General features: G+C 39.1%; 1 protein-coding gene across 10 annotated transcripts in view; it reads left to right on the top strand.

The window, feature by feature from the left end:
• Positions 1-249: 249 nt before the first annotated feature.
• Positions 250-26,084, top strand: part of rut (adenylate cyclase rutabaga) — a 45,247-nt gene continuing 19,412 nt past the window's right edge. For 5 of the 10 annotated variants that reach the window (XM_089475708.1, XM_089475710.1, XM_089475709.1 and 2 more), the window contains exons 1-2: positions 259-592; positions 1,360-1,519. The gene's annotated coding sequence lies outside the window, so the exon portion shown is untranslated. Of the gene's footprint in view, positions 654-1,359; positions 1,520-26,084 lie in introns of all 10 variants that reach the window. The other 5 variants (XM_089475705.1, XM_089475704.1, XM_089475703.1 and 2 more) reach the window with 5 other exon arrangements.

Genomic DNA, 26,084 nt, shown 5'->3' with positions numbered 1-26,084 from the left:
TGTGACAGTATGACCTTATATATTTCTTGCATGTTTTAAACTAACAGTTATAATTCAATTTAATATTAAATAATTTTATATGCTTCAGAAAACAAATACGACGTTCTTTTACAGAATTGATTTGTTGGGCATATACGCACTTTCAGTCGTCATACGTACTTGGTATATTTGTGCGGTATTTTATTGTAGTGTTGTTTTTTGGTATTTTGGGGCGTTGCGCTTGCAATCACATTGCTATCGTTAGTTGTTAGTCTTCATTTTGTTTTCGTTGCGCGCGGTATTCGTGTCGCTCAACAGCTGCTGCACTGTTGTCCTAACTTAAGAACTAAACTGCTAACAAAATCAAGAAATAATTAACATAAAGTAATTATTAAACAGCAGCAGCTTGCAACTAAAGTCTCGGCGCAAGTGGTTGGCACACATATTGCAAAGTGTTATTAGCTTTTTTTTTACGGTTCTGGTGTCTAGTGTAAAAAGTTTGTGGTGTTCCTTGGCTTTTTTGTTGTTGGCCGTTTTTTTTGTTTTTTTTTTTTTGTTTTTTTGTTTTTGGAAGATGCGCGGGCGCAACTAAAAGGCGTCAAAATATTGAAACGTAAGCCTGGCATAATCAAGCAAAACTTTAGATGATTTTTCTCTCTGTTAACAAGACGCGCGTAAACAAATAATATTTTCAAAATATTGTAACAGCAACAACAACAACAACAGCGACAACAAAATGTGGCGGCTGCCGCTGCGGCAGCTATTGTTGCGTTTGCTTTGACTGTCTTTGGCTGCTTTTATCTGTGCTGATTGCAGCAAGTGACGGCAGCAAAGACTGTGGCGACAGCGACGCCGACAGCAACGGCAACGACAACGGCGACTGCGGCGTCGACTGGGACGCGATGGCAGCAGCAGCAGCATTGTCTTTTGCTGTCTGCGCCTTAACTCGTTTTCCTCTTAGTCTGCTTCTCCTATTTGGCCGTGTCGGTTTTTTTTTGCCTCTCTTCTTTGTTTTTGTTTCGGTTTCTCATTTTCTTCTTCTGCTTTTTATTTGTTTTATTGGGTTCTTTTTTTTTTTTTTTGGAAAATTCGATTTGATGTTGCAGACGGCGCTGTTGACGTGACGCAAGCGCCAACTTTTGCCGCTGCAGCAACAAACCCCTTTTACACACACACACACACACACACACGCACATGCACATAACACTTGCTGCATGTATGCGTGTGTGTGTGTGCTTAATGGCAGCCAAAAACTTTCAATTAGAATAAATATTCATGTCCTGCATTGTTGTTGTTGTTGTTGCTCTTGTTGCTATGCCTCTTCCTTTGGCTCTCGCTCTTCTGCTTCCTCGCCAGCTTATATGTAATTTCCTCTTGCAGCGCTGCATCATAAAGAAGCCGAAAACGGCGAAAGAGAGAGAGAGAGAGAGAGAGAGGGAGTGTATGAGCGAGAGATAGATAGAGAAAACAAAAAGAAAACAAAATCTATTGAAAATAAAAACGTCAACTTCAACGTTGCAACGTCTTCGTTTGCTTTTGGGTAAGTTTCTAATATTTTATTTGTATTATTATTTTTTTCGGATGTTGTTTTATAGTGATTTTCTTATTTGTTGCTGTTGCGCTTGCTGTTGATAAGCATCTTATCATTAAGATTCTTATTGGTCACACGCTCCATTCACTTTCTCTTCCTCCCCTCCACGGCCAGTTGTGGACAGACGTGAAGAGCTTGTTTGACAGGGATTAACATTTTCTACTGGGCGATCTCTTTGCTCAAGAAAGATCTTTAACCGTCTGCTAGTATATATAATATAGTTTATGTGTATTTAAGGGAGTTTATGCAGAAGAAACCAAATTTGCCCAGGCGTAATCCTTGGCTCTTGTACGACTGCCTCTACAAGTACATACATAAACACATGTAGTGTTGCAAAACATACATCATATACATTTACATACAGTATGTACTGTTGATTCCTCTTACTTCTCTTCCTCTTCCGTTAGCGATGTCTTTAAAATATATTTGCACATCTGACTTTGGTCTTATATATAGATCTTAAAGCACTATATGCTTGAAAAAAAAAAAGAAAAGAAAATAGACTATCCTTATGAATATTCTTATACAGCTTTATCTTATACAAATGTGCTTCTTATATTAAGGCAATTTTATAATCTATATGCATATAAAAATATATATATTTCAAATATATGTATATATAAATTAAAAATATTAAAAAAAAAAACAGCAGTCAAATCCTTTTTACATCAGCCTTATTCATATAGATTTCTCATTTAGTTGGTTATATATAAAAGTGCGAGTAACTAAGCTAACGTAACCTCTTACGTTAATAGAACTGATTCTTATTGTGTTTTTAGTTCATGGATGACTTTGTTTATTATTAATTTTTTGAAGTTTCGCATACGGGCTCCATTGGCTTCCCTTCGCTGGGGCGACTCGGCAGCCCAAAATAGATCAAAGGGTGCCGGAAGCCTGGAAAGAAGCACAAGCAGCAGCTGCTTGGATGGGAAGTCGAAGCTGCAAGTGGGAATCGGCTGAGACGCGAGATTTTTGGTTTTCCGTTTTTTTGTTTTTTTTTTTTTTTTGTTTTTGTTATCTTTTCTCCTTTGCCTTTTGCCGGCTGTTTTTGCTGCGATTTTTTGCTCGTTTTATTTTTTAGTAATTCATTCGAGCATTTCTCAACTCAATTTGAGGGCGAAAAGAGGAAGTTGGAATCTGGCTGAAGATAAAAATATGTGTGGCATCTGAAAAAGTTTAAGTTATAAGATAATTTGATGAAAGAATATTTGTAATTGGTTTCAATACAAACTGAGTGTATGCTGTATGTATAAGACAGGTATGGGGTAACTCTTACTTATACAATATACATATGTGTATATATCTTTAGCCTATGCAGTATAGAGTTTTTATTTGTACATATCTTTAGTTTATGCTGTATAAGCTTTTATTTGTATATATCTTTAGCGTATACTGCAGAAGTCAGACAGCGATTTAATAAACCCTACTTATACTAGGTGACTAAAATTATTATGGGATTATTATTTAAACGCATTTTACACTTTTGTTAGAGAAGTTAGGCTTAGATTAACTTTTTCTTATACTATACGAGTGTAAAAGTTTTCGTTATCATTTAATCAAACTCTAGGAGTATTCAAATATATATATCTTTTTGTTAATCTAATTATGCAAATTTATCTTTGCGCTTTTCATTTTTGAATGCATTCACTGAGAGTGGAAAACACTCAAATGATTTACGAAAATTATATATCATTTTAAACTGGTTTTCCGAAATTCGAATGGAAAATAGATGCAGTCACGAAGCTGTCCGTTAGTAGAGTCCACACTGTACCTAGTTTAAAGACTTGAAAGAGACTAGATTTTTACTAAATTTTGAAACCTATTGAAATTATTTTTCTCAACAACCATAAATGATGTTTTATGTTGAATGGTTGTTTATTAGCGAATCTTCACTGTAGTCTGACCTTTCCCAGGCATTCGTAGCACATGTGTGATTTGCATATAGACATGCATATCGCATAATATTACCCTTTTGGCATTGAATTTTGTCGTTCAAGTGCCACACACACACACACACACACATATGCATGCATATGTATGGGCATATGTATTTTTATATATTGTATATTATATATGCACCTCTGACAACTCTTTTTGCTTCCATTGTCAAATCGTTGTGTTCTCTCTGCTTCGATACTTGAGCCGCTGGAGGTGTTTTTTTTTTTTTTTTTTTCATCTAACTGACGCGCTAAAGTGCCAGTTGCCACTGAAACCCCATCATCGTCTACATCGTCATCATCATCAGCAGCATCATCATTATCGTGTGCATCTGCATCTGTGGCACGTCATTAACATCATAATCATCTGGCTGCAGCATCATTATGAGCTACTTGCATTGCATTTCTAGCGGTTCAATGAACTGTGACCGCATTCTTGTTGTTGGTGGTGTTGCCGCTGCTGCTGCTGCTGCTGCCGCCGCTGTTGTTGCTGCTGCTGTTGTTGTTGCAGCACGCATTGCAAATTCAGACAAAGCAGCACGTTTAGCAGCGCCGCCAACGTTTTTATCAGGATGAGGCGCAAAATGTAATTGCAACTTTGTCTATGCGTTGCGCCCAAGCCCAATTTGACAACTTAACAATATCAGAGCCGCCCACCGCAGCCTGACACACGCGCTGCATGCAACACCGCAGTGGTGTGGGAGCAGGCTCCACTTGCAACTTGCATCTTTTCAATGGATTTAGGTAATCCATAAAGATCTGGAGAGCCAGCACACACACACACACACACACACACACACTGACAAAAGATTGAAATCGACTTTGCTTGTTAATTGATTTTAGTCTTTTATGCATTATGAGACGACAGCGCAAGGTGTGTGCGTGACAGAGGGGGCGGACAGACAGGTAGGCAGGTAGGTAGGTAGGCAGGCAGGCAGGCAGGTGACAAAGTCTAACTCAAAGCCGAAGAACGTGACATGCATGCAAATTGTGCATTGGGTGGCAAACACCTCGACTGGAACTTGAACTATACTAAAATGTGGCATGACGCGAGCCCCATGAGAAGGTACATAAGGTAAAAGAGTGGGGCAGTTGGGGCTGCCTGCTTGCCTGTTTGCCTGGGTGTGTGTGTGTCGGTGTGGGTGTCCGTGTCACTTGCGACAATTCAATAACAAAGAAATTGCTCGCATTCTACTTGCAATACGATAGTCAAACGATTCGTTATGTTATTTATATTCATATTTATAATGCTGTTATTTTTGCTATTGTTATTTTATTATTATTATGTAAGGTGCAGGCACAAGGAAAACAAACGAAGCCCAGATGAATGCTTGTGCTATCAAATTCGCTATAAATTTCATATTTTACATGTATATGTTGTGCATTTCGAGATCGAGGTGTTCATGTAGGCGGCGAAATGGGAGGAAGTATAGGGGGGGCAGATAGATTGGACGAAGAGACGAAAGATGAGATGCGACGGACATAAGAGGGAACGCACGGACGGATGAACTAATAGATTGATGGAATGACAGATGGATGGAGGATCAGATACATTGGCGGGCAGATGGCGAAAGGTGGTATGGGTGGAGATAATCGGACGGACGGATTGATACATGGAATGAAGGAGAGATGAACATATATATTGACGGACGCACGAAATGTGGGATGAGCGGACGTCTATACGTCCCGTCAATACGGGCGTAGGCTGGGATACCCGGGCGGATAGGCTGATAGATCGACGGACGGGCGAATGGTGGGATGACCGGACGAAAAAACTCACACCCTAACGGACGAGAGCAGAATTTGGGGTAAGAAAAGGCGAATGAAAAGAGGCATTGGCGTACTGTAGAATAATGGAAGGGCGGAATGCATGAATGGATGGTCGGTCTAGATGAACTCAGTCTGCTTGAGAGTTTATGCACAGCTTACGATTGGCCACGTCCCTCAACTTCATACAACCATGAAATCCCATTGGTTACAGGGCAAATCAATTCCAAAAAAAAGTGATTTGCAATGTAATTCGATAGATCCTGATTGAAGGCACCTTAAATGACTTCTCTGTCCTCTACAGAATTAAAACTTATTGCGCCCGTCCAATCAGTTGACATTATTACAGATTGTTAATTGTCTGCGCGATGACAGCTGGGCGATTGTGTGGAAGGTGTGATCTTGCACCTGTAGCAGCTGGGGGAACGTGGTCACGATAAGGCTGTTGCTCAGTGTGTTTGCTCTCGCTCTCCGAGTGCTTCGATCCGCCTCTGCTCGGGGCTATCAATTAGTTTTTAATTTTATTTTCTTACTCTTCTTTCGTATGCTGTTGCTTTTTTTTATGCAAGTCGAGCAATTAAGCATTTTTAAGATAGCCAAGTTGACACACCAAATGAACGATAAAACTGGGGAGGAGTCGATCGAGAGGTGAAGCGAGTGTGTGAGTGTGAGAGAGAGAGAGAGAGATGATGTGGCGGGTTCTGTGCTGTGCAGAGAAACTGGTTCTCTCGTTGCATTGCATTCAGTTTGGTTTGCATGCCACCCAACGGTGGCAGCAGCAGCGGCAGCAGCAGCAGCAGCAGCGACAGCGACGACGTTAACAATGTTGAAGACGCAGGCGCCGCGGGTTGAGGCAATGGGAAACTTATTTGGGTCGTCAGATTGTTGTTGTTGCTAGCTAGTTACTTATACGTTATATGCGTTTCAATTGATTTCTAATTAACCAAAGCATTTGGCATAGTTTTTGCCTCGCCCCCTGTGTGTGTGTGTGTGTGCGTGTGTGTGACATGCACTTGATACGCTTCCGCTAAGGGCGCCACCTGAGTTGACCCAATCACACGTGCAGCACATGGGCGTCTTTATGCTCACGGCTGTCCGCCTCCTCTCTTGACAAATTGTAGGTCAAGCGGCATTTTGTCAGCTTTCATTGCGGCTGCTCCGGCTGCCGCTGCGACTACGACTACGACTGCGGCTGCTGCGGCCGCTGCGGGTGTAGGTGGCGCCACCAAGATGCAGATAGCGTTGAGCTGACTTTCGGAGCGGCGGCTTTATTAATTGTGGCCACAATTAAGAGCCGCAAGCAACACAGACGGCCCGACGGCCCGACGGCCCGACGGCCCGCTATTCAAGTCAATTAGCTTTATGTAGGCGCAAAAATTAATTTGTTTGCGCCCAAATGTGGCAGGGTGACTGTGAATAGGCAAGCCAGCGAGTCACAAAAACACTGAACGGAGTAGCTAAGAAATTAAAAACAAACACACACACACACACAGACACAAATACAGATACAGATACAGATACAGATACAGATACAGATACATATCGCGAGACAGATACAGAAGTTAACTGCGTCTCGCAAATCATTTACAATCGCCGCTGCTGCAAAGCTCAGCATAGCGTTCTCTAAATACCCTATAAACAGCCCGTGAGCATTCATTTATCGATTATTTATGGCCTGCGCGCTTATGTATTTGCATATTTGTAAATCGCGTGTCTGTGGCCGCTTTGAGGGAAACATGTCTAGCAACAAAAGCGAATAAAACAGTTGCTATATATAGAAATGCTTTGAGCATCACAATTTATGAACATGCTCAGCTATCGATAACTATCTAGGCCTTTTGTGACATAAAACAACTATGATGGGCAAGTAAAAAAAGTATTGCCCTAGCATTATGGTAGATTAGTATTATTATTTGAAATCGCCGATATGATTTTATAATCGAATACTGCTTATCGATACACGATATTGATATCGATATGTTATTGTAAACTCGCACAAATACGCTTTTATGAAGCTTAACACGACAATCAGCTAAGTTTGCAGATTATGGTTAATATTAACTAGTTTAGTAATTATCGATAAACGATAACTATTAAAAAAATGTTAAATGAAGCATATCCTAAAATTTGTACGTTTTCTTGAAATGATTACGATAACGTTCAAGATGACGATAGCTATAGCTAACGATAACTATCGTTCGCAGTACCCACTCTACATTCACAGTCACATACACCAGCATTTAATCTTAATCTCAATTATTTCTAGTATTAAATCGCGCCTGTCAGTCTAAGCGCATTCTCTATGACTTTTCATTCAGCGCCAACAATCATTTATCGAACGATAGTGCTCGATAGGCATGTGCATGAATGTGGGGCTGGCGTTGAGTGGTGTCGTTCGAGTGCAGACCTTCGGCTGCCTGTTGCAAACGGTCTGACGCAGCTTGAATGCCCCTTGGGCCAGGCTCGCAACGACTCCAGCAACGGCAAAGGAATGCGCTGGCAATTAAAATGAACTCACGCTGGCAACCCTGACAAAGACGTGCCGCCAGTTGGACGCACAGACGGGGCACACGATGTTAACTGCAACTGCAACTGTCTACACATAGTAGATGCAGCGGCGGCGTACCAAGTCCGATGATGTGGAAATTAAAAGTGAAATAGAAAATCGCTGGCTGGACAAAGCAAACCGAGCGCGCGCGCGGGCCCGTTTCAATTCGCAAAATGTATGCGCAGTTATCGACAGCGTCGACAGAGGCTTCGGCGTCGGCGTCAGCTGCGACGCGCTGTCGTTGCTGCGCACGCGCAACAAATTTGTAATGTTCGCGCCGTTGACGAAATAAAGCGCATGTTGTTGTCGTTGTTGTTGCTATAGTTGTTGTAACAGCCGTAGCCAAGTTAAGAAAGAGTCGACTATGAAATGCGCTTGAAAAGCGTAAACAATCGATGGCAAGTTATCGATAACAGCTAATATTTAAAGCAACGAGCAAATTATAATTATAGAAATTTTGATATAACAGTTTTCAGAACTTAGGTGACAACTCCAAGCTGTGATTCACCTATCACAATCACAATCGATGGCAAGTTATCGATAACAGCTAATATTTAAAGCAACAAGCAAATTATAATTATAGAAATTTTGATATAACAGTTTTCAGAACTGACATTTTCAAGCTGTAATTCACCGATCACAATTGATATCTAGTTATCGATAAGAGCTAATAGTAAAATAATTTAATAGATTTATAAGTATTTTGATATTATAGACGCACAAGATTTGAAAAATACTGCAAGCTGAGATTCAGCAGCGCCTGAAAAACACAAACAATCGATGTCAAGTTATCGATAACAGCTAAAAGTTAAAGCCGCTATACAGATTTATGATATTACAGACCTAATGGCTTATATAACTCAGGTCACAAGTGGAAGCTGAGCTACTAAATAAATATGTAAAAGAATCGATAGCATATTCAAAAACTGAAGTAAGCCAAAGTGATTTTCCCAGCGTCAATTGTTTGTTTGATTGTTGATCGAAGTGGTTAACAAGCTTTTGGGCCGAGGCAAGTTCTGTGCATCGGAATGCCACTTGTCGTGTGCTTGTCAAAACATAAAGCGAAGAATTTTCAAGAGGTTTTTGAGTATGTTTTGACAACTATATTTCAATTACTTGAATATCTGACAGACTTTAGCTGCCTAGCAGCAATTATGTTGAGTGTGCGTGTGTGCTCGTGTATGTGAGTGTGTGTGTGTGCTTCATCTGTTGTCTGTTAATGTGACTAACAAGATTAAAATCATGATGATCATCATTTTGAACTGGTTCGAAATTGAATTTGCCGCGCCTGCTTAGCGATCAATCAAAGCAGCCAATCAATCAACAGCCACAAGCTGACAGGAGAGAGAGGAAGAGGGAGGGAGGAAAGGAGAGCGGGTGAGTGTAAGGCGGGAGATTGACTAACTGACAGCCATTTGAGGCATTTGACAGGCAAACACACACACACACACACACTAGAGAGAGGGAAAATTGTATTTACTAATGCCACAATTAGCAACATTGCAACAGCAACAGCTACAGCAGCCATCTCCATCTCCATCTCCATCTCCTTTTTTTGTTCATCTGCCACTCATGAACTCATTCGATTCAGCAGCTATCTCCGCCGGCTGTCAAACTGAAGCCGCTTGGCGAACAAACAATTAACACAGCAATTTGCGTTATGAAGCTGACAGCCGGAGCTGTCCACTGGCTCCAATTGCCCCAAAACGGACAACTGGACAACTGCACGGATGGACAGCTGGACAGCACACAGCCGGTTGGCCGGCCACTTCAGCATCCGATATGTGCCTGAGAGGCACTTCATCAGCCAATTGGGCCTGCCAGCGCAGGGCCACCGAGCACCCTCGTGCCTGTCAGCGCTCGCCCTTTGCAGCTGTTTGCCGAAGACTTTTCGCAATTACTTGGCGAACTCTCGGAATTGGCATGTCTCATCTGTTAATGCTTGTAGGGCATTGAAGTTGTCGTCTTTACTGTATGGAATTCGCATATATCTTAATTTGTATGTCTAATCAGAACTTTGAACTCTGATTTTACTCAGCTCTCAGACTGCACAGCTGAATGTTACAGTAAATAGCTCATTTTTGTAACTATTCCCTTCTATGCAGTTCTCATAAATTCAAGTAATTGATGGGGTTTATCAATTTTGTATTCTCAATTCAGGACTTTGAACTTTAAGCTTAGCTTACTTACTTCAGAGTATAAGTGTTACAGACAGCAATTAGCTCCTTTTGATTATTTACCTACCAAAAGCAACAGACCTTTCTATGCAATTCTCATAGCTGTTTGTAACTAAATTTTACTCAGCTCTCAGACTAAAACTGTCGCTGACAGCAAATATCTCATTTTCATTATTAGCCTATCGTCAAGCCTTTCTATGCAGTTCTCCTAGCTTCAGCTATATAGTATTCCTAATCTCAAAGCTTTGATCAAATGACTCCGATTTTTGATTATTTTGAGAATTTACTTACTATAAGCAACAAGCCTTTCTATGCAGTTCTTATAAATTTAGGCAGATCTTATATAATCTTTCCCCTTTTCAGGTCTACTTTAAATTTGAAATGATTTTGCAACTGATTACAGAGTATAGCCTAGTCAATCGGTTTTAGTTTTTGATCATACTGTGAACTGGTTAATTGTTTGCTTAATGACGTGCGTTTATTTCAGTAGCCGATAAGAATGGACACGTTTTCATCAGCAGTCACATGCCAGTTGCCTGCTGCCAGTTTCCGTAAGCTAAGTCGGTTCATTGTGGGGCTTAAATGAACATGCTTTACGCAAGTTTCTACCTGGAAACGGCTGAAAGCGGGAGGGTGTGGTGCGGGGTGAGAGCTGCAGCTAGAAAGAGACAGAGCTAACTAGATGGCTCGCGTGCTGTATGTCATGGATAATCAGAGGATTAACGACTCTGAACGTGCATTTTCGTCAAACGAATGCATGCGAAATGCATCAGCACCTGCATCGGAATGGGCACTTGAATTATTGATTCACCCCATATATAGGCCGCAGATTATTAGTCAGCTCTGAAAATATTTGGATTTGATATCGTAGTTTCGAGTCTTTAAGTCTAGCAGAGCTGCGGCATATAAAAAAGAAATATGCAAATAGTTTTCGCCAATGTGTGCCTATCATTTATTTAAGCTTGATTAAACTAATTTGATTCAATTTGCACATATGTCTATTATCTATGGAAAGTTTGTTAACAAATTGTTTGCCTTTCACACCCAGCACTCATCTCAAGGGAAAGGGCTAGTCGAGAGTACTCTGGCGGACTTTGGCCGTTACGTCAGTTCGTAACAATTTTTTTCCTTTTTTTTTTTTTTTGTTCGTTTTTGGCAACTGTTTGCAAGCCCAAAACCGTTTATGTAAAGGCAATTATGACAATTAAGTGGGCAACAACAGTTCGCAGGCAATTTTCTTGTTTTTTTTTTCTTTCTATTTTGTTTTTGTTTCTGTTGCTCTTTCTAGCCAGAATCGTTGTCAATTTATTGCAGTTTTATGAAGTAAGCAAATGGTAAACAAACGAAAACAACAACAAGAACAAGCAGAGCCAAGGCATAGAGAAATAAATACAACATCGGCACGTCGAACGACGCACTTTTAGCCACATACAAATTGATTAATTAAAATGAGTTTCGTTCTCTTCTCACGAAACTGTTTGTTGTTGTTTCATTTTTATATTTATATTTATTTTGTTTTTGTTTTAATGAGAGGATGACATCGTAAGGGTAACATTTGGCTGGGGGCAGGGCGCACTGTATGCGCATCAAATTAGCGGACATCGTCGACGACAACAGGCGACGAATATTTGCCTCCATTTACGACAAGACACACACACACACACACACACACACTCACACATGCACAGAGAGACACAGCAACATCAATCATATTATCGCACTTCTCATATCATCAGGCAGTTGGAGCATTTGAAAAGGGAAAGAACACCAGGCCACACAATAAGTTGTCAAAAGCCATTCATTAGACGCAAACCAAGTCTCCAGCTAAAAAAAAAAAAAAAAAAAAAAAAAAAAAAAAAAAAAATTCCTAAACTGCTGGCCATAAAAATCTAGTGTCGAGTACCGTTTAAAGTCGCTAACGACAAGAGCTGTAGTGTAGTTACGCTGATCAGGTGCATACATACACACACACACACACACACATATGTATATATATATACTTAGACAATAATCATATTTATAATCATATTAATTAAAAACTCATACTAAAGCTAGCAACTGTCACATGCTAAATGCACATATCTGAATATTGCATTTATATATCAAATAAAAAATATTATATTTTAATTCAAAAAAATATAATTAAAAAATAAATTAATAAACAAAAAAAAAAAAAATAATAAAATAAATAAATAAAAAAAAAATAAAAAATAAAATAAATAAATAACAATAAAAGTAATAAAATATAATAATAAAAAAATAAAAATAAATAAAGAAATAATTAAATAAATAAATCAACAAACTTAAAAATAAAAGGAAATTAATTTTGAAATTTTTTATACATTTTAATGTGGTTAACTAGAAAAAGCTTCCTTCCATTTCTTATGAAAATATTACATAAGGAAAATGCCCAGTCATGGGTAGATCTTACACAAGGATATACGAACATACGAATGTTATATATCCTACATTTCAATTACATATCCTTGCAGACAATCTTAATTGAAGTATTTGTTTTGTTTACCTACTCATTCGATTTCCGCAAAATGTTCTACTAGTTCAACAAACTCGACTCGGGCTGATAATGCGCCTGCATTGGCTGGCAAAGACAATCTATGTGACGATCGATAGGACGACTGTGTCACTGAACCCATTGGCAGCAAAAATGGCGAACAGTTTATTTCCGGCTTTCGGTTAGAGCTGGGCTCTCCCTTGTCGCCATTGCGGTTTAGTCGGGTTCGGGTCTGCTCCACAGGAACTGGCGCAAATTGTATGCCATTGCAAATGTGCAAAATGCTTGCATCTATTTACTACTTTATGTGTGTCTTTCCCACTCTCTCGCTCTCACTCTCTCTCTCTCTCTCTCTCTCTCTGTGTCCCTCTCTGTGTATGTGTAAAATAATAATACTGCAGTGCCACGACGTAAAATGGCCGACACTGGAGACTTGGACATGCAGTGCAGCCCCCGAGGCACGCCCACAAAGAAATGAGCCCCCTGCCCAACCCTCTAGAGTAGCCCATGCAATAGGTCTTCCGGTCGCAACTCACCCCCCACCCACCGCTCGCCTTGTGGCGATTCGAAAGCTTCCTATGTCATTATCATAATGCGTACTAAATTTATGAGCGCATATTTATGTATTATAGCCAGTCATAAAAAATACAGGTGGCAGAGGTGTTTTCAATGTGACGCCATTAGATACTCTTACCGTTCGATAGTTGCAAATTGGAAGTAACTGATAAGAAATTTCTATGAAACTCTTTATACTTTATCAAACTTGTCAATAATAAGTCTCACTGTCAATAAGATTTAAATTTTAGGTGCATTCGCTTTAGAGTTGTTTTTAGTTTATCAATTTCTACTTGTCAAAAATAAGACTCGCTGTCAATAGAATTGTCTATGGATTCATTCAATTTTAGGTGCAGTTTTCTAAGTTTCTTTTAGTACAACAATTTCAATCTAATTTGGTAGACTATCAAAGCTGTCAATATCTCAATTTTAGGTGGAATTTGCCAAGATTCTTTTAGTACAACATAATTTCAATCCAATTTAGTATACTTTACAAAATTTTTCTTTAAGATTCTTTATAGATTTATTTAATTTTTCTATATATTATATAATTCTCTATAATTAAATATGAGATGAATTTTCTCAAGTTCCTTTTAGTGACACAATTTCAATTTGTGCATATAAATATTTATTATTATTATTATTTATTATTATTATTATGGGTATATTTGTTGCGATTAGCTCTCCCGTGGCGAGGGTATACAAACATGAGTGCGAGGAGGGTGAGTAGCGTTATTGCTACTGCTTTACGTATACGTAATATACTTGTAAAAATCAGTGCTTTGTTTTGTTTTCTTTTTTTTTTTTTCTTTTTTTGTATTTATTTTTTTTCATTGGGCGGGCATTGCGGACATATAATCAGTTCTCAAGTGCTCCAGATAAGCCTCAAGTGGCTGGGGCTATTGGACAGCAATTGCAATAAGCTATAAAGAACTTGGTGGCATTATCAATATCACAATGCTTCGACTGAGATTGAAAAGCCGAGTTCCGTTTCCATCGCATCGCATCGCATCGCATCAGCCTATCTAGCTGCAGGTAGGCATTGGACAATCTGTTTGCCATTCATATTGAGACTACTTAACTACTTGGCTCCCCCGAATCGCTGCTGCTGCTGCTGTTGTCTATTGTTGCTGCCTGCCTCATGCTCGACAGATAGATAGCCTTTTATCGATTCGCATTACTGACATCACTGACAAAATATGCATGCACACATGTGTGAGTGTGTGTGTGCGTGTGTGTCTATATGTATATGTTATACACAATAGATAAGCGAAGATTGAGGGCGCGGCAGGAAGTGGGCCCAGCCGAAGGGCATGCGAAGGTCAAGCGTTTGCCACAAATCTGCCAGGCGCGTCAATTAATGCCTATGATGCGCGTTTCATGTGATTGGGGGCATGCAACAGGAGGCAACGAAATGCCAGCTGATTGATATTTGTCTTAAGAGAATCGCACAGTCGTTTTTTTTTCTTCTATCAACTTGTTGTGCTGATGTATGTAATTATCTAGTGATATAATATAAGCAGGCAGATGTTTTCGTGAGGTCCTCACATTATTACATATTTTTATATTTATTAGAAAAATATATAAGAATGCATTAACTGATTGCTTTTTATATTTTATATGAATTAGGCACTGTTATATGACACAAATTTGTCTTTTAAGTTAAGGATATACAACAATACAACCAGCGGTCGTAAAAAATAGTGCGACTGATAAATAATACTTATAAATGGATAACCTCAATACATTGAGAATAACTTTAAATTAATAATTTTAAATTAATATAATTATTATTATTAAAATCAATTTATATTATTATTATTTTTTTTAATATTGATATTAAGTTTTATCACTAAAATTTATCTAAAACATTTAGTGAACGCATCTTTATATACAAACATTCACTTAAATTGAATATGTTAAACTAAAACTGTTAACTGTCAGGCAGTAATGTGTAGCTTGTAGTTAACAGTTTTAGCTTAACATATCTGATATAGAAGCTTGTACATTTTATATATCTAAGATCTAAGATATCTAAGATCGCAGGCATATCTATATAGAAACCTAGCTGGATATACTGCCTAATCTAGCTCAGCATCCATTGAGCCTCTCAATTGTGGGATCTGTAGCAGCTGGAGATTTTGTGCTCAGGACTGAAGTTGTTGCAGTTGCAGTTTCAGGTGTTTCCTGTGCGTGGGTCGCTGCACTCTGGACGTGCTGCCCGGGCTGAATGCAATTCATTTGGCATATTTGGTTCAACAACCCGTCGCAACTTTGCGGCTATTATCGCTGAATGCCGGACAGCGCACACCGCACACTGCACACCGGACGACAGTTGTCAGGCCATGTTGGCCAAGTGAGCGCAGCCGAGACTCTTAGATATATATATACAGCACAAAAACAGTAAAGAAAATGCTTCTATATACAAATACACCTATATATATACATACATATATATAAGTGTGTACATAAGACTAAGAATTTCAATGCAAGCCGTTCGTTGTATTTGCTTGGCGCTGTGAAGTTCAAGGACCAGAAATGCAGCCAGGCGCAAAGTGAAGCCATCAGCTGCGAATCCTTTTCATGTGCCCCGTCCATAGTGCTTTGTGAATGTGTCCTTGTCAAAACCCTTTTGTTGCCATCAGCAGGCCACCCGCTGGACGGCCTAAAATGCTCGCTTGGCATTTGGATTTTCATTATTTTCACGTTCACTTCTTAAATTTTCTCTTAGTTTTTTTTTTGTTTTTTGTTTTTTTTTTTTTTTTTTTTTTTTTTTTTTTTGCAATTTGCAAAATAGTCTAAGGACAAGCTCAATGCCAATATACAGTTTGTTTGGCTCTTGAAATATTAGTTCGCTATCGGCGCTTTATTATCTACTCGGTTTTTTCTCTCTTTTTCCTCCTCCTATTTTTTGTTGTCTTTTATTCGGATGTCTGTCTGGCTGCCCATTTAAAATTCAACGGGCTTAAGTGAGACGCGCCAAGAACGCCACATTGAATGATGTGGATACGATTGGTATCCTACAAAGCGAGCGACAGAGATAGAGAGAGTGTGTGTGAGAGAGAGAGAGAGCGGTAAAAATAACAAACCAAAGTGTTGAGCAGCAATGTCATGTCATATCGCCAGTTAGATGGAGAAAGAGACTTCAAAAAGCCATTTAAAAACATTTCAACGGCCTTAGACTAAAACAAATACCCAAGAAGTGCAGAGATATAGCAATCTTAATGGTGGATAAAGAGGGAGTCATGAGCCAACCATGGCAGTGAAAGAGAGAGCTCGAAAAGGGATTGTAATTTGTGTTTACTATATTGCGATGCAGTTAGTTTACATAGTATGGTATATAGGTATATGTGTAGTATGGTATTGGCATTATAGTATTATTAGTATAGGTATAGTTAGTATTTTTAGGAAATAATTTTACTTCCTTGTCTCTTACAAAAGTTACTAGCATTAAGCTTCTAAGAGGTTTCTGCTTGTTATATGTATGCATGTATGCATAGGGAAAGGTATAGAAACACATTGATAATATGCATGCTCTCATAGAATATATTATATGCAAATATATTTATATTAATAATATATGCACTTTCTCGCCTCTTGATATGTGTACATATATTTTCTCATGCTTTTGCCGCATTGATTAAGCAGTTAATGGGCAGATAACTGCTGTTGGCATGTCTGTGCCCACTGTCTGGTCCCACTGTGCGGATACGTTATATGCACGATGTATGAGTGACATTGTGTGCTTTGCTCAACGCAGTTGCCTGCTGGGCTATATTCGCGGTCGCTTAGATGACATACGAACGCAGACACACAGACAGACAGACACATTCATGTGGTTAAATGTTTTTGTAGCTTACGGTATACCCTTACGGAATATTTGTGCGATATTTTTGTATTTGAAACCACATCAATTTGTTGCCTCAATTAATGAATTGATTGCATAGATCATATAGCCACGATTCGTTTCATGACTTGAGCGACATTAGCCTTAGTCATGAGCCAACGCTTATCAAGAGTATTTGCTGATCGGTGTGCTGCTGGCAAGCTGCTTGCTTTTGTTTGTTGGGCGTTTCGGGTCGTTTCGTGCCTTTAATGCCGTTTATCGCTTGTCACTTGTCAGCCGTCGCCTTTGGTCTTTTGGTCTTTTTTGCTGGTCTCTGTTTGCCACTTGTTACGCGCTTTTTCACTTGAAACGTCCAAATATTTGACATTCATAATGGTTGGCCGCTGGCCAAGCCGTTCACTATCCGGCAATTGGTCTTTTATGGCGCTGCGCTGCGCTGTGCTGCGATTGCGATTGCGATTGCGATTGCGTGCCCTGCATGAGACATTAGATGCGACGATATGACATGAGCCAAAGCCCAGTTCCGTAATCGCATGCCGAGCTTGGCTCGGTGAGTGCAGCTGTCAAGGTTCTGGCTTAGTTTCTCCCTCTCTGTCTCTCTGTCTCTCTGCCTCTCGTTTCTCTCGCTTACGTAATTAGCTGCATTGATTGCCGATAATTATAATGCCCGTTAAACGATGTTGTTTAATGTATCTCTCGTTATGCTATCGACCCGTCAAGTGCCGCCCCCCTGGCCTCAATCGTTGATCTCAGTTCAAGCTATGTTTTGGCACACAACAGAAGCACTACACACAGACAAACACACACATACACACTTACGTTGTGATGAGAGCACGCTCTTATCCAACGACTAAGTGTGCCCCTTGCACTTTGGCTCTCTGTACAAATTGCCAGAAAATTATAGACATTTGTCGTCGATTGTTGTCGTAGAAGAGCATTCGAATGCAGTGGGAATCGCGTGCCTGGCTTGCATTTCACAGCAATGAAGTTATCAAATTGCTGCCAAGTTTTATTATTTGTTGTGCACAGCAAAGACACACGCACACACACGCACACACACTTACTTACATAATGGCTCGCTTGACATTGAAGCATCGGTAGTCGTTCGTTGGTTTAGTGACAATGTAAACGGGCTTTAAAGCAATTCAATATTGATTGATCCTCAATTCGATACGCATTTAGTTGCAGTGCTTAGCATAAGTTCTTAAATTATAGAAGCTATACAAGTTCTGATTAGAGATCTAAGGATTTTCTGCTTTGAATCATCTTTCATAGCAATAGAATAAAGTTCTGAAGCTATAACAAACTTTCTGCAGATTAAATGATTGATTCTCAATTTGTTGCGTATTTAATTGTTGACTAGTTCTATGTTTATAAAAGATATAACCATTTGTTTAAAAACTTGGATTTATCGTTTCATTGTGTTGCACAATTGAACTTTATTTTAAGAGGTTTTTCATTTTAATCATGAATTTTAATAATACAAAGAAGCTGTGTTATCTCTGTTATTCATTTCTTAACAAATCTACAGTTTGATTGATTCTTCATTCTATTGATTGATCTTCAATTCAATGCGCACTTTGCTGTAATAATTTGTTTAAAGCTATCTAGATATTTCAGATGATATTGTTGCTCAATTGAAATTCATGCTTGATCATCAATTTATAATAATAGAAAGAAGATATATCTTGCAAAGATCTCAACATAATCTTGAGTGAAGATCTTCAATTAAATATATATTTATCTCTAATACTTAATACAATTATACTCAATTGATAATAAGATTTTATATCATCTTTTTTAATATATCACTTAGTTGCATTACTCCATTGAACTTCAGACCTTTTCCTTGTATATATCTGATCTTTCATTAATCTTAGCTTGTTCACAAATCTTACGCAGAATTAATGTAATGTAATCAAGTATTTAAATATGCAATTGAATTGATACAGGTGAATGTGATTAAAAATGCATTCAATATTCATTAATTAAACGATCAATTAGTGTTATCCAGCAATGAATAGCGTTAGCGTCGGATAGGCCAAGCAATTTGAAATTCTAATTTAACAATTAATAAATTGCTGATAACTTGATGACTGAGCGCGACACAATTATAACAAGTCCGTAATGTTGATATGAAAGATAAAGCTAAATATATTAAACAATTAATTTTTGTTTATCTGTTTGAGATTGCCTTTTACGTGTTGCATATTGAAATGAATTGGTTGAAGGATTACAAAAGATCAGATTGCATAAGACCTTAATCCAGATCGTTTTGTAGCGCTGACACTTTCGCCCCGGCCGTCAAGTGGGCGTCACCTCCAGCATTGGACATGACATGTTGCCATGGCCAGATCGTTCGGTTTGTCAATCTGACATCCAGTCATTCAGTCATCCCGTCACCAAATTACGAACTCATCTCACATTTAAGCACAATCTCGCCTGCTGACGCCTGCTCTTCCTCCTCCTTGCTGGCACTGTCTGGAGGCAGACGGAGGCAGGGGCGTGGCATTGGTGAATGTTGCCCGTCAATCTTGTGTCTAATTAGAAACATTTCAGCAGTCAGGCCGAAACGTGTGCTGGCATAGCCTCCACTTGCTTGTGGTCTTGCCAAAAAGTCCAAAAAAAAAGCAAAAAAGCGAAAAAAAAGAAAGAGAAAGAGGGGAAAAAAATGGCAAAATCGAAATAACATTTTTGTCATTTTGTAATACATTTCGTCATTTCGTGTGGGAGCCCTTGAAATTGGGTATTACATATGCATGAAAATTTCATTTAGCCAAACAAGTAAATCGAGGGTAACGAATGCTACGCTTTAATTATGCATTTTGTAATACTACAATATATAAATATATATATATAGAAATACTCATATAAATGGCAAAAAGAATTTTATATATATATTTTTATGCATAAATGTTGTTTAATTTGCGTCATGCGATTGAAAATCGATTTGACAGCAACGCACGTCTATAAATTCTTGAACGAGATAACTGTCCGAAGCGAAGCGAAGCTTCTGAGATGGAGGACACACTCGCACAGGCACACAGACACACACACACACACCTCATATCTCTCGTTTCAGTGCTGTCCATCTGGGCAGCTGATGTTGTTTGCTGAACTATTCATAAATTTTATATTTACACGCCTCGGCTGAGCCAACAGTGGGGAAAGGAAAGCGAAAGGGATGGATGCATTCACACGCGATTAACGCCAAATCTAACCAGCTATTATAATCATTTCTCGCCCAGCTCAGCTACTTCAACATAATTTTCATACGAAATCTGTGTTAAAAATACATTTTTATTGATTTTATATATTCCTGTTGCCTCGTGTTGCTGCTGTTGATGGTGTTGCTCGTGTGCTGGTGTTGCTGGTGTGGCTGCTGTTGATGGTGCTGTGTGTTGGCCTTTTGTGGTAATTTTGCATGCCCTTGCCATGGTTCGCCTTGCTTTGGCTCGCCTTGCCAACCGCTTGCCCCACCTAGCAGCCGTCTCCTTGGCAAATGCCACGTACCGGCTCCGTTGCCCGTCTGACAGTTTTACATATGCTCAGTGCGTTTGCGAATTTGCGATTTGCGTTTAATTAGGCGCAAAAAATGCCATAAACAGCCAAATGGCAATCGACGATAGCGTTACCAATTTCAATTTCAATTTCAATTTCAATTCGAAATAGACCTATTGCTGCACACTCTGGTTGCTGCTGCTGTTGGTGCTTGCTTGCACCACCGAAGATCACCTGCCCCACCTTATCGTTTAGTAGCTATGCGCCTATTTACGTCCATCTACCTCTCCCCGCAACCCGCAACCAGGCCGGCAGAGGCAGGGCGCAATTGATACTGAGCAGCGCCAGGTGTTGCTGCCGCTTTGTACAGCTGACGGTGCATTCCAACTGCATTGCCGCCAGCGCCAAGAGACCGTGCAAATAGTAATGAGGCACTGAGCCAACAATAAATAAGCTACAGCTGCAGATAAGGCAGCCCTCAAATGGGGAACTGAACTTCCCCCAAGCGGAAAGCGGGAGGCGGAGAGCGGAGGTCGGAAAGCTGACTGATAAGCGGGCATCTCTATGGCAATAGCTGACTAATACTCGCTGAGACTTGGCCAAGCTAAGCATCAATCAGAGCCTGCAATGATTTGTTGTCTAGGCTACGTAAAAAGTTGAGCTGGCAATGTGATATATGAATATACATATATATATATATATATATATATATATATATATATATATATATATATATATATATTTATTTTTATTGACAATTGCTGGCATATGCTGAAAGGATATCTCCAGATATTTCCTGGTAAACTCAGCAGTCCAATATGCCCGCTCTATCTGCATTAGCTGGGTGAAATTTACATTTGTTGGCAGACAGTCAAATTCGTGGTTTGGGCGCAATTTCAACTAAATTGTTGTACAAATTCGTTTGCAAATCTCATACGAGTCAAACCAAAATCTTAGCATAATCTCACATCAGATGCGGACATCTTGGACACAAAACAATGACTCACTGACAATTAGGGCAGAGAGATGGAGAAGGGGAGAGTGCGAGAGAGAGAGAGAGTGAGAGAGAGAGAGTGCGAGAGAGAGAGAGAGTGAGAGAGAGAGAGAGAGAGAAAAGACATATACTAAACATCTTTTTGGGGTCCAGAGCAATGGTCCATATATACTCATAAATAACCCCACTCAAGCTGATGCTGACATCACGGGACAACAGCAGCTGAGGCAAACAAATATTGACATACATACACATACACACACATACACATATATATGTATGTGTGTGCCTGTTTATGAATACATTTAAATAAATGTGTGTAATACACATGTTTGTACATAAATTTCATTATGTTTAGCAATGAAACTTGAATTTAACACGTGATAATGAACTGAGCCCATGGCACCAACATCTGGACAAAATCTGCACATGTACGAGTTCCTTATAACTACAGCAGCAAATTGGCCAATTGATTGGGTTATGTATGCACACATACACACATACATAAATAGTGTATATATATATATAGATATATTCGCCAAGCGGGGCCAGATAAAAGCCATACAAAGTTGGCCACTCTTTGAGCCTTTGCGCTGCTGCTGTTGCTGTTGTTGCTTGGCATGCTGGTCCGCTAATTGATTTGTCGTAGTCATTTTGCAAAAGGCAAAAAAAAAAAATTAAAATGAAAATGAAAATACAAAATTCTGATAGCTCTGAGTATGCGCGACTACTAGCTACTCTGTATGCAAAAAAAAAAAAACAGTTGTAGGAATTATAAAAAGTTCAACTAAGCTCTTCTCATTTGATATAATTTATTTCTAGCTTCTTTCGTGCTTTAATTTATTAATAAACTAAAATTGAAACGAACAACCCATATGCTCGCTTTCTATTCGGTTTACAGTGTGTGAAAAGGTCGAAATGTCAAGAGTGTTTTCTCTCCCACTCCCGCTGGCCCACCCCATGTTTGAAGTGTAATTAACTTATAGCTTAAAATATATGTATAATTAATTATCTCTGATGCAGGTGCACCAGTGGGCGAGGGTGGGCGGCCGTGTGCGTGTGCGTGGGCGTGCGCTCCGCATATGCTGTGTATCAACAAATTGCAATCGGAAACTATTGTCTGATTGAATTTTCTTTGGCAGCGCCGCAGCGTACCAAAGGTTGCTTTCGTTATAAATATTTATGGTGCCACATGGCGTATGAGTTTGCGTCTGCTTCTGTCGAAGACGAACAAAAAATGGCAGCACAGCGAGACGAAAGTCCAATAAACTGTTTAGTAATAGCATATTTTTCCAGTGAATTTTCAAGAATGCCTTATGTATGCACTGCCTTCTTTGAATGGACTTTTTGAACTGGATTTGGAAATTTCACTGAACTGGAACTGGAAAATTCACTGCAAGTGAAAAAATAGAATGGGAATTGTTGAGTCTGTATACCAAAGTGTTTAATCAGGTTGAGTTTTCTTTACTCAAATGTAAGTGCTTTTATGTGCTATAAATTTGATTAAATATAAGGATTACTTAGATAGCATATATTACTTATATAATGTTTATATCTCTTTTTGATCAGCAGGTGCTGTCTTGAGCAATCCTATCCGCTCTTCTATTTGTCCGCATGAAATATACAATTTTGTTTTATACGAGTTTAACGGTTGTTTTCAATAACTCATTTGATTTTATTATCGATATATAATTCGATATATTGACTCTACAATATAACTTGAAGCCTGTAAGATGTAGAGATAGTAATTGTTTCATGTAAGGACTATTGTATAAGCAAGATATATTGAGGGCCATCTTGTGATATCCTCTATAAAGCGAACTGCAGGAGAGCATTGAGGCATAAACAAACACCACAGCGATCGAGGGGTATACGATAAACAAATAAAGGGCATTTGTGCTCCCATTACCCCCCTGCTCCCATTTCACCAATGAGTATCGCAATAATATACATAGGGTATTAGAAAGGAACTTTAAACTAAAACTAGTTGCTTCTGAGCGAGAAACAGCTCAGCATATATCTCTCTATCGAGTCCAATTAGACCTCTGAGTCTGAGCTCGGAGTAACTCCCATCAAAAGCTACACAGAACAAGAGAGTAGCTTGGCATAAAGTGGTCTGAGTCATAAATCGGAGTGCACTATAGGTCGTTGTAGCTCACCCAGATATGATCTATAAATATAGCGACAGTTCAATACTCCAAGAATTTTTTAAAATTTATATTAAATTTATTATTGCTGGGAGATTTGAGAAAAATCAGTTTTAAATGTTTATGCTGCTTTCTGTGTGTGGAATGCTTGACTGGAATATTTTTTGTATAAGTTCGCAAATGCCGTATATATTATCGTAATCGAAGAAGTCATTCATTAACTGTAATTTTGGTTCATTAATTCGCCAGCTATGATCAATACTAATCCAATTTAATTGAGTTGCATTTGCGCCAGAGAAGAAGCTATAAAATTATTTGTACACACATTAAGTGGCTTCTGGCTTCTGGCTTTTGGCTGAACATTTGTATCTGTGTTTGCATTTGTATTTGTATTTGTATTTGTGTGAGGCACTTTTTGGTTTCCTTTTTTCCAATTGTATCTCAATGTTTTTCCGGCGTGTGCGTCAATTTGTTTTCGCTGTGTTGTGTGCCGTTGGCATTTGTTTGGCTTGTGCTTAATTTGTTTGGTAGAGCTTCCTGGGCAGACGGCGAGCGTTTCTATATACGGCATTTGGCAATTGGAAATTTATAATTGAATTGATTATAATTACACATATTTGCTTCATTCTGCCGCCGCGCACCAAATCACAAAAGTCTTCTCAAACTAACGATAATCATCAATTGCTGCTTGCTAATGATAATTAATGGCCGGACGTCTGCGACTCTTAATTGCTGTCAATTGATACAATCGAAAATTGGGTCTTACTGTTCAAACAGTCGGACAGACGACAAATCGACAAAATCGTAAAATCGAAAAATCTGCAATCAGAAATCTGTGCAAAATTCTAATTGAAGACTTTTACATGACGCTGCATTTGCAATTTTGTCGCCATTGATTGACAGCCCCGAAGCCCTCCCCCCCGGCTGGCAGGAGGGCGTGGCCTTTAATTGAGTAAACGTCCGTTTTGATTTTTTTTTCTTGGCAAAGAAATTCATTAAGCGCCCCGTAGAAGCTGCTCACATGCATCCATCAAAGCGGAAACATTGAAAATCACAAGAAATTTTCGTGTTTTTCTGACATTCGGTTTTTGCCTAACCATTTTCTTTTACTTTCTGTTTTTGATTTTTGCCTTTCTTTGTTCTTGTTTCTCGTTTTTTTCTTTTTATACCCTGAACCCATTGAAAATGGGAAATCAGGGTATAATGGTTTTGTTGAAATGTATGTAACAGGGAGAAGGAGGCGTGGCAGACCCCACAAAGTATATATATTCTTGATCAGGGTGACGAGCTGAGTTGATTTGGCCCTGTCCGTCTGTCTGTCCGTCTGTCCGTCTGTCCGTCTGTCCGTATGTATGAACGCGTCGATTTCAGAAGATATAAGAGCTAGAGACTTCAAATTTTTTTTCAAATGTCCGTAATTACAGCGCGCATATCAAGTTTATCATTAAAAATCGATAACTCATCCCAATCTTTTTTTATCGATGAAAAACCTTATCGAAAACCAGTTATAAAATTATATCTTCCACACCTTTATTGCTATAGTCTCCAAATTTTTAATGTATACTTATATGCAATTTATACAATTTCGGTTTTTGTTAAAATTTACCCCCCACCCTTAAATTCACCCCCTCACCCTCACTTTTGTAAAAAGCGTATTTCAAATACTAGAGACTTGTGCTTTGGCAATTACATGCATATCCACGTTATAATCATAATCTGAAAGTTTCATGAAGATCGTACGTCCATAAAAAAAGTTATTAAACAATTAAGTTCTCATAGTAAGCGCACACTGCAGCCCATGCGTGTTTATGCGTGGGTGCTTGTGTGTGTATGTGTTTGTGTGTGTATGTGTTTGTGTATGTGTATGTATGTGTTTGTGTATGTGTGTGTGTATGTGAGTGTGTGTATGCGTTTGTGTCTGTATGCGTGTGTGTGTGTATGTATGCCTGTGTATGCGTACGTGCGTGTGTGTGTGTGCGTGTTTCTTGTGTAAGCTGAAAGACGCGAAAAATTATTGAAATATCTATTGCTCCAAGGGTTCAGGGGATCTCGTAGTCGAGCAGTCTCGACTAGAGCTTTCTTACTTGTTTTTTTTTCTGATTATTTAAAAATGCTTTTGTTGCTGTTGCTGTGTGGGCGGACCGGACCGGATAGAGGGAGCCGCATTGCTGCCAAGAACTTGCTGGTCAACCAAATTGCGCGTGTCCACAAGACTGGCAAGAACATCATGCGATTTTTGGCAAGTCACTTTATAATGTAATGCTCGACTAGATGTCACCAGCGGCAAACAGATCACCGTTAGATGACGCCATTTAGCAAACAGCAATCAATCCCCCCATTACATTGTGTGCCCAGAGAGCTATTAGTTGCATGCATTTAAATGAGTTGGAAAATATCAACAGCATCATCATCATCATCATCATCATTTAGAGACTGCAAATAAGTTAATATTAAACAGTCGTACTATCATCGGAATTGAGCTTATTGGAATTACTTTAAATTCATATAAAACTATTTTGCAAAACTCGA

The sequence above is a fragment of the Drosophila arizonae genome, chromosome X, assembly GCF_054131065.1.
Source record: "Drosophila arizonae isolate 15081-1271.41 chromosome X, UAZ_ARI_1.0, whole genome shotgun sequence".
Lineage (NCBI taxonomy): Eukaryota > Metazoa > Arthropoda > Insecta > Diptera > Drosophilidae > Drosophila > Drosophila arizonae.
The sequence above is the reverse complement of the archived record's forward strand: the minus strand, read 5'-3'. Positions and strand labels throughout refer to the sequence as shown.